Below are 16,099 nucleotides of genomic sequence, written 5' to 3'. Positions count from 1 at the left end.
CTACTCCCAGAATAATAGAGTGGAATAATAGGGTGGACTTAAATAATGTATTTAATGTACTTAGCATAGTACATATTTAAGAATCAATAAACTGATTGCCTTTTTAAATGAAGAGAAAGGGGCCCGTAAGGTGGCTCAGAGGATAAGGATGATTGCTCCCAAATATGAAGGTATGAGTTAGGTCCCTGGAAGCTGCATGGTGGAAGAAAAAAACTAGTACTCCTACTTGCCCCATGATCTCTACATACATAACATTGTGTGTGTGTGTGTGTGTGTGTGTGTGTGTGTGTGTGTGTGCGTGTGTGTGTGTACAGGTACACAAACAAACATATTTGTGCATTAGCACTAAATAAATTCAAGAAATTTTAAGTACAAACACAAAGATTATATCTATGATGTATATCTCCTATGTATTATTTCACTTGAATGGTCCTTCATCAGTATGCCCACTGAATCTGACTGATTGCTTGTTATGAGTAAAACAATGCAGGTACAGCATGAATTTGCACATTGAGATCTACAGGAAGTAGTATGGCAGAAGTGTGGGCCACATACTAAGCAAAGCCCTCTTCTGTGCTTTGTAGGAAATCTTTCTTCTCTAAGTGCACAGTGTTCCAGCTTTTCCAAATTGTTGCTCCAAAGAAGGCATCATTTCTGTCTAAAGGCGGCAAACAGGGTTTTAGAGACTAACAACAGCGGCTTTGAGAGTTTCAAAAGGGAAAATGTGACTTGGGTAATTTGGTAGTGATTTCTTTTCAAATTTTGGAGAAAAGAGTAACTAAAACAGCAGAGTTTTCTAATTTGTATTTCATTTAAAACGCCACTGGGTGTTTCCTGAACTGCTAACGACAAAATTAACTCAGTGTGATGTGAGAGAGAAACCATTGGAAGGCTTACGCAGGACGTCACCACCAGTGGAATCATCCCACTGTGCCCTTCAGAATGGAGGAGACGTGCAGGCAATCTTGAAGTAAAAGTGGAATGTAGGGGGCCATAACTGGGAGCGGTGGAATTTGCAAAACATTCCCAGCCACATGGTCAGATGGAAAAGTTTATTGTGAAGATTTAAAAAGTATGAATAGAGGACAGTTTGCCACTTAACTGTTGCCAGCCCTGTGACGATACTCAGGGCACAAGAATAGTTTCTTCTGTGTGTGCACACACAGAGATAGTCATAGCATACACACAAATACACATATGCACACAAATACAAACATATGCTCATATATGCTCATATAGATGTGCCTACACTCACATAGACACACAATCACATACATACACAAAACACATTGTTGGGTATGTTGGGTTTGAGATAGAAACTGAAAAGCTTAAAAAGGAAAGCTTGATTTTTCTGAACACTCAGGAAGGCAGTCACCTCACATCTGAACCCAGTCCCCAAGGGGAAGCCATAGTGCATATTTAAAGGGTAAAATTGCAAAATGAGGGGGGTTTGGGTGAGCTGTAGGGTAATTAATCATATTTGACATTAAGAGTGAAGGGAGTATCTGTTGAAGACTAGGCCTTCTTCAGACACCTGTCCTCAAGGCCCTTAGACTCTCTAGCTAGAATCCAAGGCCCTTAATTCATCCTCCTAGACATGTAGGCAGGAGCTCAAGGTGATAAACAAAGGACTGGGTCATCTGCATGCAGTTAATGAGGGCTTGGCAGGTAACTGGTTATACATTTGTACAACTCAGGCAACTTAGTCACGATAACAGCAAGTTCTACATTCTTATACCAGTTTAACAGACAATTAAGGCAGCATCTGGAGGGTCAGAGTAGGAGCAGGTCTCTGAGCCTGGCAATGTGAACCTAGCTTGACGTGTTATTGAAATGGGAAAGCAAAATGGGAGAATTGCTTTTGAGAAGGCTGGGCTCTGGTGGCTGTCTCCTTATAATACCCACATATACAAGCATTCATATATATACAGTAATATACACACTCGTGTAATGCACACATGAATACAAACACATGTGCACACATACACTCACAAACACATGCACATGTACATACTAATATACATACACACAATCTCATATACATGCATACACACATATACATATATACATTTACTCAGTGACACAGACATATGTACATATACTTGCCTATGTGTACACATACCAATCTGTGCACAGAAAGCTCTCAAGGACGGTATTGTACAACACTTTCCCCCCCATATTGAAACATTCCATCCTGCAGAGGAGCTCTTAAAGCAGGAAAGTAAACAACTCAATGAACTTCAGGAAATCCCTGAAACTGACTAGATTCATTATGCCCCTCCCTGCCAGAGTAAGTAATAAAAAGCTGTGAGTCTCACTCTTAGAAAAGAAAAGTCCAAAGAACACTCAGAGACCAGACCAAGTGCCTGGAAGAAGCGTAAACTGTCTCAGCTGCCCAGATGAGACTTAGGCCAATCAAGGAACATAGAAAGGGCACTCTCCCTGTTGAGTTGCCTGCAGGCAATGCAGTGTGTTCCAGGTTCCCAACTTTGTAAGCTCTCTGTCACACATGCTGGGGTGGTGATGCAACTGTCTCTGAGTCATTTCTGTACCTAAAAGTAACTCTTTACCCATATTTCTGTAAATAACCCCAATAATACTCATCACAAAGCTGGAATTTGGTGGTATCTGTGCATTGGTCTGTCATGAGCTCCCTATCTGGAGCAGAGTAGACATGTATATTGGGTCTCCCTAGCAAAATCTGTTGCACAACAGTTGAAGAGTGTATGTAACATAACAGGCCAGTGGATAAACACTCTGCCACTGGCCTGACCCCAGGCTCTCAGACTTGGAAATTCCTGCCCTAGCAATTCAGAGTTAAAGTGTAGCCACCAGCAGCTATGCAAACCAGGTTCCTGAAAGAGAGGCAGGAGCCTGGGGGAAAATAGGGGAATCAGACTGCGAGGACTGGGAGAAAAATAACCAGACCAAAGTCAAAAGTTTCCGATCAAGGTCCAATGTGTATTTCAGAGTCTGAGAATATATTGGCAGGGCACCCATCCCCCAATAAGCCAGGATCTTGTGGCCTAATTAGCATCTTGGTGTTCTGTTGGGAAGGCAGGTGAAGCAGCTCAACAGGGCGTGGCTCCTAGCAGGAACTTCGGAAGAGGCAGAGAAGGGGCAGGACAAAAGGGCTTTCTTTATCTCAGGAAGCTCCACCCTAAGTGAGTGAGCTCTGTCAGCAGAGCAGGAACTGAGGGGTGTAGGGGGGAGGTTACATTAAAGGCTAAACAAAGTTTAAGAGTTAATGGTCAAGCAATACTTGGTTCTGTTGTATTTTCCCACTAGTTCACTGCGCATGCTCCAAAGACCATATCAAACCCCGCCCATGTGTCTGCTCTGCTCTCTACTCTTGCATCCTGTTCAGAGGCATCTGCTATTCTGTTCTTCTTCCCAATAAGTCTTTTGTGCGAAGTTCACTGCATGGTGTGTCTTTGTGATGTGTCCCGGCTCCTGATTGCCAAAAATACCCTTATGTGTGTGTGTGTGGGGGGGGGGGTGGCAGAGTAGGGGAGCAGAAGGAGGATCCCTTTCAAAGATTCCCAATGTTTACTGATCTACATGTCATTAAAATGAAGAAAATGAAAGCTAAGTAGGTCTATGGTTATGAAAAATAATGTTGACAGTTTTCAAAGTATGTTCACAAAGTATGTTCAAAATATGTTCACAGTTATCACATTACTACTCACTGAGGCTAAGTGTGTTAGAAAGAGAATGTTCCATTTAACTTAGGAAGCCGAATTACAAGGCCGGTGTGGTTTAGATGCAGAATACTCCACCTAAGCTTCACCCCTTGTTCTCTGGTTGATGGCACTGTCTGAAGTGTCCACTGCTGCAACTTTACAAGGAGGAGCCCTGCTGAAGGAAGTAGATGCGGAGGGGGAGAGGAGGGAGAGGAACCTTGAGTCCCGCGCCACACACTATTCACTCTGCCTCCTGGTTGAGTGTACACGGTGGCCCTGTCTTCTTACTCCTTCCCGGATTCCCTCACTATGATAGAGCGGTGCCCTCTGTCTGTGAACCAAAGCAAACCCCCCTTGAAGTTGTTTCCTGAGGATCAAGTAACAGCAAGCAGAAAGTAATCAGCACAGTAGGAGAGAAGACAGAGTTAAGAACTCAGCCTGAAAGGGATAAACAGCACGTTTCTTTCCTCTATTAACATAAAAATATACACTGTTGTGCCAGCTCTTTCCTCTCCCTGAACCCCAGGAACTATATGATATGCAAATCCTCAGGAAAAACCGAATCTGAGGACAGAAACCCTTAATAAAGCTGTATAGCACTAATCCTTTAGAGGATCCTAGAAACATGCTTTCTGCTTCTCTCAGGCATGCTTGGGTAAGGCTAACTTGGCTGTGCATCCTGATCTTAAGCTTGGGACTGTCACCTTGGGGTATCATTCTGTCTTAGTGACTTTATCATTGCTGTGATAAAATAACCTGACCAAAGCAACTTAAAAGAAAAACTTTAATCTGGTTTACAGTTCCTGAAAAATGCAGCTCTAAATAGTGGAGTAGACCAGACCCAGCAGAAAACAGAAAGCATGGTGGCAGAACCAGGAGACTGGCTGTCCATACTGTATCCACAAGGTGAACAGCAGTGAGAAGAAAGTGAAGCCTGGCTGTAAAGCCGGCATCATGCTCCAGAGACATACACAATGAGTGTGCACCCCTAAAGAGCTCCATGATCTTCCCAAAAAGCACCACCAGGAGAGGACCAAATGTTCAAACAGGATCCTATGGGGGACATTTCACATTCAAACTATGACACTCATGGTGGAGGGGCAATGAGCGAACACTAGGGCAAACACTAATAAAACTGCCCTGAAAGTGTTCAGGAACCGTTTGCCCTCAGCCTTCAATGACTGACATGGAAATAAAGACATTGAAATAAAGACATGGAAATAAATAAATAAAGGAAGTCCCTTGTGAAATAATTCAGAGTCACTGGCTACTGTTTCTTTCCACAGAATTCCATGTGACAGCTGGACCTTCGGGGATGTCACACCTTGTCTATGAAGCCACTCTCAATGATCTCACCAGCTGGAGGCTGAGTGGAACATGAGAACAGTAGTCTCTAGCCCATGTGAAAACTAACACATTCAACTGTTTTTCTCCTGTGTAGCAGCTCATGGACTTACAAGGATTGAATTGGGTTCTCTTTACTGTGATTGTTTTTATATTGTCTGTTCTTTATGTATTTTTGATATTAGACTCTCATCTAATATATAATTTGTGTGAATTCTTTCTACTATCTTACAGATTTTCTTCACAAATTCTTGATTATATATTTAAGAAATGACACTTGATGTTCAATGAAATTTGATATTTTTTCATTTTATTGCTTCTACTTTGTTTCTTTTAGAAGATATTTTTTCATTTTATGATTTTTTGATATTATTTCATAATTTTTCATTTTATTGCTTCTACTTTGTTTCTCTCTCTTTTGCATTTTTTTTTATTTTTCTCTCATATATTACATCGTGACTGCAGTTTCTCTTCCTCTATATTCCCTCCTCCAGACCCCAGGTGGACTCCTCCTCCATCTCCCTTTTAAAAAAAAAAAAAAAAAAAAAAAAAAAAAAAAAAAAAAAAAAAAAAAAAGCAGGCTTCACAGAGATACCGACCAAACATGGCATCACAAGTTATAATAAGACTAGGCACAAACCCTTATAGCAAGGCTAGACTACACAACCCAATAAGAGGAAGAGTCCCAAGAGCAGGCAAAAAAGTTAGAGATACCCCCAACTCCCACAAGAACGCCCAGCTACACAGCCATAACATATATGGAGAAGACATAGCTCAGACACATACAGGGTCCTTGATTGTAGCTTCAGTCTCTGTGAGCCCCTATGATTCCTGCTTAGTTGATTCTGTGGGCCATGTTCCTGTGATGTTCTCAACCCTCTGACTCTGCAGTTCTTCCACCACTATAAGAAGCCATTTCCAAGTTTCTAAGGTCACAACAATTTCCCCTTTTGCTTTGTTCTTAGAATTTTGTCTTAACTTCATCAAAATTATCACCCTAAATGCTTGTAATCCCAGAACACACAGAGTTGAGGAGGAAGATAGAATGATTTAGATAACCCTCGAACAATGTAAGACCATGTCTCAAAAACAAAAAACAAAAACAAAACAAAACAAAAAACAAATACAAGCAAACAAAAAACCCTAAGCTCCTTCAATTAAAGGTTTTTTAGATAACAAGCATCTTCTTCTCTTCTCTTACCTACATGTCAATGATTTTTTTCTTACCAAAGACATCAGGACAACTTTTAAGAGTTCCCTTACCTGTAGTCAATAAGCTCACAACTTGACTTTCCCTGAAACATTTTTGTGGGGAAATCTTGCTAATGAAGTCCACTATGTCTGGATAACTCCTCTAAGCTCAGTGCAAAATGGAGGACTTCCTTTACTGACAGGGCTTTTTCTTCTCTGACCTTGTCTGGGGAGCCTTCCCTCTACCTGAGGAAGTTTGAATACTCCTTGGCACCCCTACAGGTTCAACTTCCTCTTTCCCAATAGGAACTTGCTCAGCAAGTACCTGGGATTCCTGGCATGCCTTTCCATACAAATGAGACATCCATAGTACTTTTAAAATTCTAGTCAATGAATTTTACCTTCACCCTGAAAAGTCCTTCCCACTCTCAAAGGGTTATATATAGCCCTTGCCCAACCTGAATAAGGTGTATGCATACAAGCCCTGGCATAAAGGTATGCTTAGACCTAGACCCTGCTCTATCCTCCCAGTCAGGTGAGCAGAGGCACCAAAACACACTGAGGGAGGAAAAGGAGGATGCCGAACTATGCATAGCAGGTCCCTAACTTGCATACTGAACACTTCAGTTGTATACACAGAAGCTTTTCTTTGTAGAATCACACATAGAGTTACACACATATATAGATATATGCAATTCAGGTATTTAATTACTATGATGTAACAGAAAACAAACATACTTTTTTGTTTTGGATTGTATGTTTTCAATACTCCCATTTTTTTTTTACTTCAATATTTTGAGAATGTAATACATGAATACTGCATAAACGTGTTTTCCCTCTCCTCTTTCTAACACCTCTCATGTGGATCCCTTTCAGATCCTTAATCCTGTCTCCTCTAATTATTTAAAATATATTGGTGTGTGAGTGTGTGTGTGTGTGTGTGTGTGTGTGTGTGTGTGTGTGTGTGTTTCTCTTTCAGCGGCTATTAATTGCCTGTAACTCTTTATCTGGAATTAGGGCCTTGTGAGATTTTCCCCTTTCCACATTGGCATGCCAACTGGTTCACTGTACAAGCTTAGGTGATCACATTGTTGAGACTTCGTGGGCACAGCTTTCCTGTCATATATAGAAAACATAGAAACCAGAGAGGCCTGATCAGCTGACTTTTTCCGTTCTTCCACACCTCATTCCCAATTCAATCTAAGCCTCTGATGTAGGGTTAGTGTTGTAAATTTGTTAATTGGAGTTGGGAACCCCACAGCTGCTTTCTGAATTTTGACTAGTTGTGGCTTTCTGTAATGTTCTCTGTCTGCTGCAGAAAGAAGCTTTTTTAGTGAGTTATAAAATCTATACTTATCTGTTGGTATAGGATAAATATTAATGATGTAGTGAGAAATTTTACTGATCTAGAAAACTAATAATAATAGGTTATTCCTAGGTCCCATGACCTTACCCGCCATGAATAATGGTCTAGATTTATAGTTCTAGGCATGTATTCCCTACTATTAAGTATATGCCTTAGGTCCAATTAGATAGTTGTTGGCTAGCCCCAGAACATCAGTACTACTACTGCATGCTTGGGGATATCTTACCAGTCTGATCATTGTTGTCAGTTACTTAAAACTTAATAGAACTATCGATTGCTCTTCTCCCATGGGTGCTCACTTGATACCTCCCAGCACTATGAGAGCTCGTTCTCAAAGAGGTGACTTTCAGGTCAGTTCCACCTCAATTTCTTAAGGCCCTATATCTGGAGTATGTCACATGTTTACCATCAAGTTCTAGAAAGCAATATAGGGCAACAGCAGTCGCCTATGTTATTTTGAGATTCTCCTGAACTCTACCTTCAGCAGATTTCCCATGCCAAGCACTAAAGTTTTTGTGAGTTAGTCTGTTACTCTTGGAGAAACATTGTTACCCCAAGTAGCATGACTTCATTCAAACTAAAAACTATGTATTTTTTCCTTTTTTTTCTTTTTTTTTTCTTATTAGATGTTTTCTTATTTACAATATCTCCTTTCCCAGGTTCCCCTCCCCCCCAAAAAAAAAGAAAAAAAAAGAATCCCCTGTTCTCTCCCCGCTTCCCCCTGCTCACCATCCCACTCCCTCCTGCTTACTGGCCCTGGCATTCCCCTACATTGGGGCACAGAACCTCCACAGGGCCAAGGTCCTCTCCTCCCATTGACGACTGGCTTGTCCATCCTCTGCTATATGCATGCTGCTGGAGCCATGAGTCCCCCCATGTGTACTCTTTGGTTGGAGTTTCAGTCCCTGGGAGCTCTGAGGGTACTAGTTAGTTCATATTGTTGTTCCTCCTAAGGAGCTGCAAACCCTTCAGCTCCTTGGGTCCTTTCTCTAGCTCCTTCATTGGAGACCTTGTACTCAGTCCAATGGATGGCTGTGAGCCTCTACTTCTGTATTAGTCAGGTACTCTCAGAGCCTCTCAGGAGACAGCTATATCAGGCTCCTGTCATCCAGCACTCGTTGGCATCCACAATAATGTCTAGATTTGATGACTGAATATGGGAAGGAGTCCCAGGTGAAGCAATCTCTGAATTGTCCTTCCTTTAGTCTCTGCTCCATAGTTAGCGTCTACAACTCCTTCCATGGGTATTTTGTTCCCCCTTTTAAGAAGGAACCAAGTATCCTCACTTTGGTCTTCCTTCTTCTTGAGAAAAACTATGTATTTTTAAAGAAGATAATGACTAGAAATGGGAACAATTGTTAAAAAGGAATCATTGCTCTTCCAGAAGACTGAGTTTCATTTCCAGCACACATGTGGGACAGTTCATGCCACATGTGAACATGTGAGAGTACAACTCCAAGGCAGCTGATGCCTTCTTCTGGTCTTGAGACCCAGGTGCCTTCATATATATGGTATGAGTGTGTGTGTGCACGCACACACACTCACACACACACACAAAGACAGAAAGACAGACAGAATAGTAAGTCAGAACAAACAGAAAGATATAGAAACACAAGGAAAAGATTTTTTTCCTTCTGTTTTTTACTAACAGTTCCTGTGTTCAGTTACTTGAAAGATGGCATTTTCTTACATTATCAGTCTTCATGAAATCCTTATGGAAGTGACAGTTGCAACCAAGCATTTAAAAACACTGAAAATGTCAGCCGTGGTGCTCAACATCCCATCTCTGTCATTAGGACTCCGTTGCCAGCTGCTTCTTGCAATCCTTCTTAACTTTTAAGTGAATGGTTATGTTTTAAGATGAGAGAACAGTGAGTAATAATTCAAGTTCAGCTCCATTTTTCTCTGGGGGTTAAGCAGTCGTGTGCTTACCACAGATTCATAGGCAGACCCAGTGAGCACAAATACACCTGCCATTTCTAATGAAACACATGCTTATCTCTATACACGGAGCCTGCAAGCCTCAGTTTAAAGGAAACATTTATCTGACTTTGTGTTCAAAGAAGGTACTCATCTGGTTAGTCACACCGAGCACGTTCTTCCTGGGATCCCCTGAACTTTGCAGGATTTAAAGTGCATGTGATGTTTTGCAAACACCACTTGGCTCAGGGAAGGTTCTATGGCAGGACAAAGTGGAATGACATCCTGTTCAAGATGGACCAGTGACCTTGGCTATAGCAACAGGACAGACAGAAAGTTTCCTGTTCTAAACTCTGACAAAAGGAGTAATTTCTTCTGAAGCTAGACCACTAATGAGATGTGCTGAGAAAGAGACAGAAGACTAAGAGGCAGGAAGCAGGATTATATGAAGAATCTGGCTGCCACTAAATAAAGGAGGCAAGAGGAGATTCAAGCCCACATTACAACAGTTTACTAAGGCTTGGAGTTAAAGAAGGGATGTTAGGAGAAAGGTCAGAAATAAAGTCAAGCTGTAGGTCAACCTTGTCTCACAGGCTCAGTTATTTATTCAATGAACAATTTTGAACATCTGCTAGGTGTCATTACTCTTTTGTAAAAATATTTATTATGGTGTTCGTATGCATACATAAGCACAAACATGTACAGGTCAGAGAACGACTTATGGTACTTAGTTTTGTCCTTCCACCAGGTGTGTGTCCCTGAGACTGAACTCAGATTGTCAGGTTTGGTAACAAGTGCCTTATCTACTGGGCATTCTTGTCAGCCCTGGATGGCATCACTCTCTTAAGTGTAGGGTAATAAGCAATGCAAGATACAAAGGAGTCTTCTGTCTTCATTTCACATTGAGATGAAAGGAAGCAGAGGCAAACTATGTAAATAAAAAACATATATGATATTAAGTACTATCTTGAAAAGTAGAATAAAAGAATGAAGAACTGGGCTACAGTTGTAATCAAAGGATTGCATGATCTGATTTATATTACTGAAAAGAAAAATGTCATAGGGAATATGTTATAGAGGGACCAGCTATGATGACAGTTGAGAATAAGTGTTAAACTGTGCTATAGTTTGTAATTAGAGTGTGTGTTTAGTACATAGTGCAGAGATGTAACTGTTGTGTGTGTTAAGAGATAAAAATATACAGGACTTATTATTATTAACTAAACAAAGGATAAGGATGAAGGAGGTGATGAGCTTGTTAAATTTGTAAGTGGGGAAACTGGTAGGGTATTTACAAAGATGGAATAACTGGTTAAGTTAATTTCTAGGCTAGTGGTATCTGCTTTTTTTAAACTGTGGAGCTGGTCCTCACTTATAAATGTTAAAAGATAAATGGAAATTCATAACCAAGTCCTTTTTATTTTATTCTCAGAAGTTAGGCAATCACTTCAGTGGACTATATCAAATAGTATGGAATGAGTACATCTAAGACTTGGTTCTCTAACAAGAAGAGCCTGCATCAGCATCTTCACTTGAAGACAGACATTGACTGCACAGTTTCTCCTGACCGAGATGATCCATGAGGTTAAACTCTGTGCAGTGTGTGGAGGAAAGCCAATGATGAAGCTTCATGCCACTATCTGCCTTCCCATATGAAGAGGGTCATTATGACCTTGTTACATTATACTCTCCATTTCCTTCCCCCTGACTAATATAATTGCAAATGAAGCCACATTTTCATAGAATTGCTTTAAATTTCTTTTGGTCAAATAAGGCGAGTCTCAGCAACTTAAGTTAGTTTAGCATCCCTTGGCAAGTTGTAGGAGCACTTAATGAAAAAAACATGGAGATTTCTTTCCAATTACTGAAGCATCCTTAATGATCTGAAGATTAGCTGTAGATCAGAATCATAATCGAGAGAGAGAAAAAAATGAGATTGCATTGGAATTCTCTCAAATTTAACCTGAGATGACTTTTTAAAAAATGCAAGCTCAGGATAATTCACTTTAAGTAGAAAAAAAAAGTGCTGCAATTATCAGTTAAAAGCAGACAGAGCAATTATGAGTAAATGACCTGAGGAGAAAATAGAGGGAACTCTTACTAAATATGAGTCAGCAAGATGGGCATCATGTTGAAGCACAGCCCTTAGAGATTGGACTAAGAGAAACTATAGGAACCAGAGAAGTTAATAAGGCTGGACCATTCAGCTTGGGTCCTGGGGATCTGAGGCACAGCACTTTCCAGAGAAAAACGAGGACAATTTTATGTAACAAATGTTGGATTCAGAAGACATTGGCTGGCCCAGAATCATTCCTAATGAGTGAAAAAAACTTGTTGATCCACTTAATTTCTTTAAATACTAAGTGGTTTGTCTATAAAATATGTGTGATAAAAACATTATGTTTGTGCTTCTATCTATATAGAATATATAGATTAATTATTATATAATTATATGTAATATATATTACATATATGTGTGTATACGTATATACATATATATGTGTACATATGCGTATATATGTGTGTATATATGTGATTAAATGTAACATAGCCTTAAAGCTATATATTAGGAGTGTTAGTGAAGAAAATTTAAATCAAGGTATTGTATTAATGCAATACAATAAGAAAATCAAAACTAGGATTCCTCCTTAGTGGAACCTCATCAGAATGTTTTAAAAATATTAAAAATTTTAAGGTCACAAGAATAAGGCAACAAGTCAAGTATGGGGCTGTGTGACTACAAGCCTAGTGATTATCCAATGCAATCTCATAATTAGTGATAACGCAGGTTACGTGTTCAGGAAGCTGCTTCTATGGACAAGGACACTGTTCTATATGTTCCCATAGGATGGAATGTATGTATTACTGTTCCAGAAGTTGCCTTAAAGTATGTAGTGTCAATTACCCTGCTGCTGACTATAAACTGCAGAGTATCCTTCAAAGCCGGGTTGCTGAGCTGCTGAGACTTCTGACTCCCAGGACTGCAGAAGAAAACCATAGAGCAACTGTGAATGACATTTGAAAGCCTGAGGTTAAAAAAACAAAATTGTGAGAAGAATCACTGAAGCAAGACCACAGATTCAAATAGTATACAACGGAAAAGAGTGTTTATTCTGCAGAAATTACCATCATGCAGGGTTCAACCACTCATCAAAATGGCGGCGACTTAAGGGGCTCACAGGCCCCTTTTATGCATGGCTAGGGGAATTTTCCAGAAGGATTAGGTAATCTTTAATATGACTGGTAGGGGCAAAGCAATGACATTAGTACAGTTTTGATTGGCTGCTATGTTAGTTTCATTATATCTGGTGAGACCTTGAAGAATTTTGGAAACCAGCTCAGGTCTGGCCATATTATCTCCTCAGCTAGGTGTCTCCGGAGCTGACTCAGTTATCCTCCCTAAGTTAGGGCCATCGTTGACTAATGGCCAGTCAGTGGCTCCTTCGAAGGAGTCCAGCATGCTTCCTGGGGAATTGAAGTTTTTATTCTGAATGTTTTTAGACCTCTCATCTCCCTCTGAATTGTAACTGAAGCAAATCTTTGATTTGTGAATTTTTTCCTAGGTCCAAATTCATTGGCAGAGGGATAAATTGGGACCTAGATTTTATTGCTGAAGTGCAGGCCTTTTTGTCTTGGCATTTCAGCCTATAAGGTGGGGACAATGGACGTTGTGTTTTTCTCCTATAACTGCTTCCTGATGACATTAGTACGTTGTCTTAGGAGCCTGAGAAGGCTGATATGCTACGCAGAGGCTGGGCAATGGGGTTATGTCTCAGAAGCATCTGAATAGGTGATCCAGCTGAAACACAGGAAGGGAACCATTGTATCATCTGAGCTGGTTAGGTATCAGCTTTCAGCAAGTCCAGAGTTCAGCAGCTTGCAATCTTCAGTGATGCCTGGATAGAGTCTGTCAGCCAGGTGAAAATCTGATGAGAAAAATATAGACTATGGAAAGAAGTTAAAATTGTCTAGTAACTGAGGAAGGTAAGAAATCGCAAAACCAAGGGGGAAATCACATTTTCAAGAACAGGCAGGTATTTTGAACAGACTTTGATTTTCTGAAGCTTATGTGAACTTTAGTTTACAAAAAGATGTACATTAGTATTAGCATTATTGAAATCCATTTTAGAAAAAGCAGTTAACAGGTGTCTGTAGGACAACAGGAGTAGACTCATGCCTTTGAGACTTAGTAAAACCTATGGGTTTGGGTTAAAAGGCACAGACCATTCTTTCTTCAGTCCAGAGAGTTAGATATACAAATTAAACAGGGATGCTTTTGGTATGATGAGAAGTATCCTTAAGTCTATATTTAGAAGACAACCAAAGAGAATTTAAAATCTTGAGCTTGTGACTGAATTGTAAGCAGTCAGTGTTCAATTAGGTTATCAGAATTTCATTGATCAATGTTAAAATTTTGAACTTTTAAAATCTTAATATAACAATAGCATTGGTGAAATATGAAATATCTCCCTTTCATATATATATATATATATATATACATATATATATGTATGTATACATACATATATAATCATTTCTTATATTTTTATAATTTGTATTTATATTCCTTAAAATAAATCCTTACACCAGTCTTTATAACTTGCAATCATCAATCTTAAAACATCTTTTTTTAGACTCTCCAACATATTAATTTGTATTTATTAACTTTAGAACATCTTCCATCTGAAATCCTCTAATATTTATCACCTGCACTACGAACCTCACTTATTTTTCTAGACTTTTAAATATTCTTTAGAAGCTTTTATATCCTCAGACCTTACTTACATAAACTTTTTTTATTTAATTTTTTTACCAATGCACACAGGTGGTTGATTATTGAGAGCAGTTATTTAATATGAGGGCTGTGAGCAAGACAAACCTGTTTGTCCTTTTAAATAAGAAGCATAGTAGTTTTATCTAACTCATGATTTGGCCAGTGAACTAACACAGGGGTGGATTACCTTGAGGTAAGAAGCTAGTTGCCTGTTGTCTAGTTGTTAAACTATAGTTAGCTTAACTGTCAAAATGATCAGAGATCTGAAAAAGATAAATCATAATCTAAACAGCCTGTGTTGATTAAAATGACAAGCCTATCTACAACCCAGATGGTCACCCCATTAGGTTACTGTGATGTTGATGGCTCCATTGGGGACACTGGTCCCAGGGCAGGATCAATCTTCAACTGCCAGGCCTGACAAATCTAAGAGGCCTTCCTGAGAAGGAGAGTTTAGAAGAGATGATCTCATTTTGCCTTAAGCAATATGTGGCAATCAGCTCTCCATGTATTCTCTGTCCGTGGTTCAGACTAGACCCTGGTACATTGGGTTGTTATTCTCAGTGGTTAGACCACCATTCACATGGTATCCTTTGTTATTGTGCCCTTCACTTCTTGGAGGCCTTGGGAAGTGATTCTTAGGATTTATGAGTCTCTGTCATAGTGAGGGTAAGCCTATTAAATACCATATTCAGCAGATCTGACTGGTTTGAAAGCTAGTACCTATCTAGCTTATCTGAATCAAAACAATCCTTGTCTATTCTTAGTTATCTGTTTCAAATTGTACCTTACAAACTTAAAACAGGAGTCTAAATCTTTAACCTTGTGATTAACTGCATCAGCACTTAATATAACTTCATATATATTCCTGAACATATTAAAGGACTTGATCACCTTCAAGGTTACTAACTGTCAATCCTTCAACAGGCAGAGACATATTCTAACAAAGAAAAATGGCCAAGAGTGACCTATCTATAGTCAGGTCTGAGTTATGAGAATTGTTTTAAGGAATAAAGTACTCTTGGTTACAAGAAATGGCAGCAGGTAAGGGAGGTCAGAACACTTGATATCTTTTTAGTGCTCTGTATGTCTAGACTTCCTTGAAAGGGATCATTCTGGGAAGAGTACGATGTCTGGAGATGTGAGGGGCAAGTAAAAGGAAGACTTTACAGTGCTGCCTGTTAGAGGGGAAAATGGGCATGGAGAGAGAGACATGTTTCCATAGACTATCTAAATTAGTACAACAATGTGGATTTCTTCAATCTATTTCTTCTGAATTTTCTCGAGAGCTGGAGAAAAACAGAGCTAGAGCAAACTGTTTAAAAGAAAGCATGTCTGGATGAGCAAAAACCAGAGGCTACATAGAGTAGTACCTAGGATAGGGAAAAAAGGGGTCGGGGGAGGGGGGAGCCATGATGCAAAGAGAATGTTTTCTCCTGGGAAGACACTGAAGATAAGTTGTTTCTAGAAGTGTTTTCTATTTTGTCCTAGGTAGTGTTCAAACTCTTTTACCTATGTAAAAAGTAAAGATGTCCATCTGCTGTTAATATATTTTATATACCTTCCATGCTTTACACTATTTTTTAAGTGAAGACATTATCAGATGTTAAGAACCACAGTGTAGTATCTACATGATCCACAGGTTCTCTAGGCGTTTCTTCTACACATTAGCAACTACGAATCATCCAATATGCAAACATGTTGAAATCCAAAGCAATCAACTTATTTTTCCAAGGGTTATTATGCTTGCTAATGAACCTTTCAGAAGACAGGGCTTTGGGGCATTAAATAATGCAATCTTTATAACAAACCCTAAGATTG

This window comes from Mastomys coucha, unplaced genomic scaffold (assembly GCF_008632895.1).
Source record: "Mastomys coucha isolate ucsf_1 unplaced genomic scaffold, UCSF_Mcou_1 pScaffold20, whole genome shotgun sequence".
In the NCBI taxonomy this organism is placed as follows: domain Eukaryota; kingdom Metazoa; phylum Chordata; class Mammalia; order Rodentia; family Muridae; genus Mastomys; species Mastomys coucha.
This window is presented reverse-complemented; position numbering follows the sequence as displayed.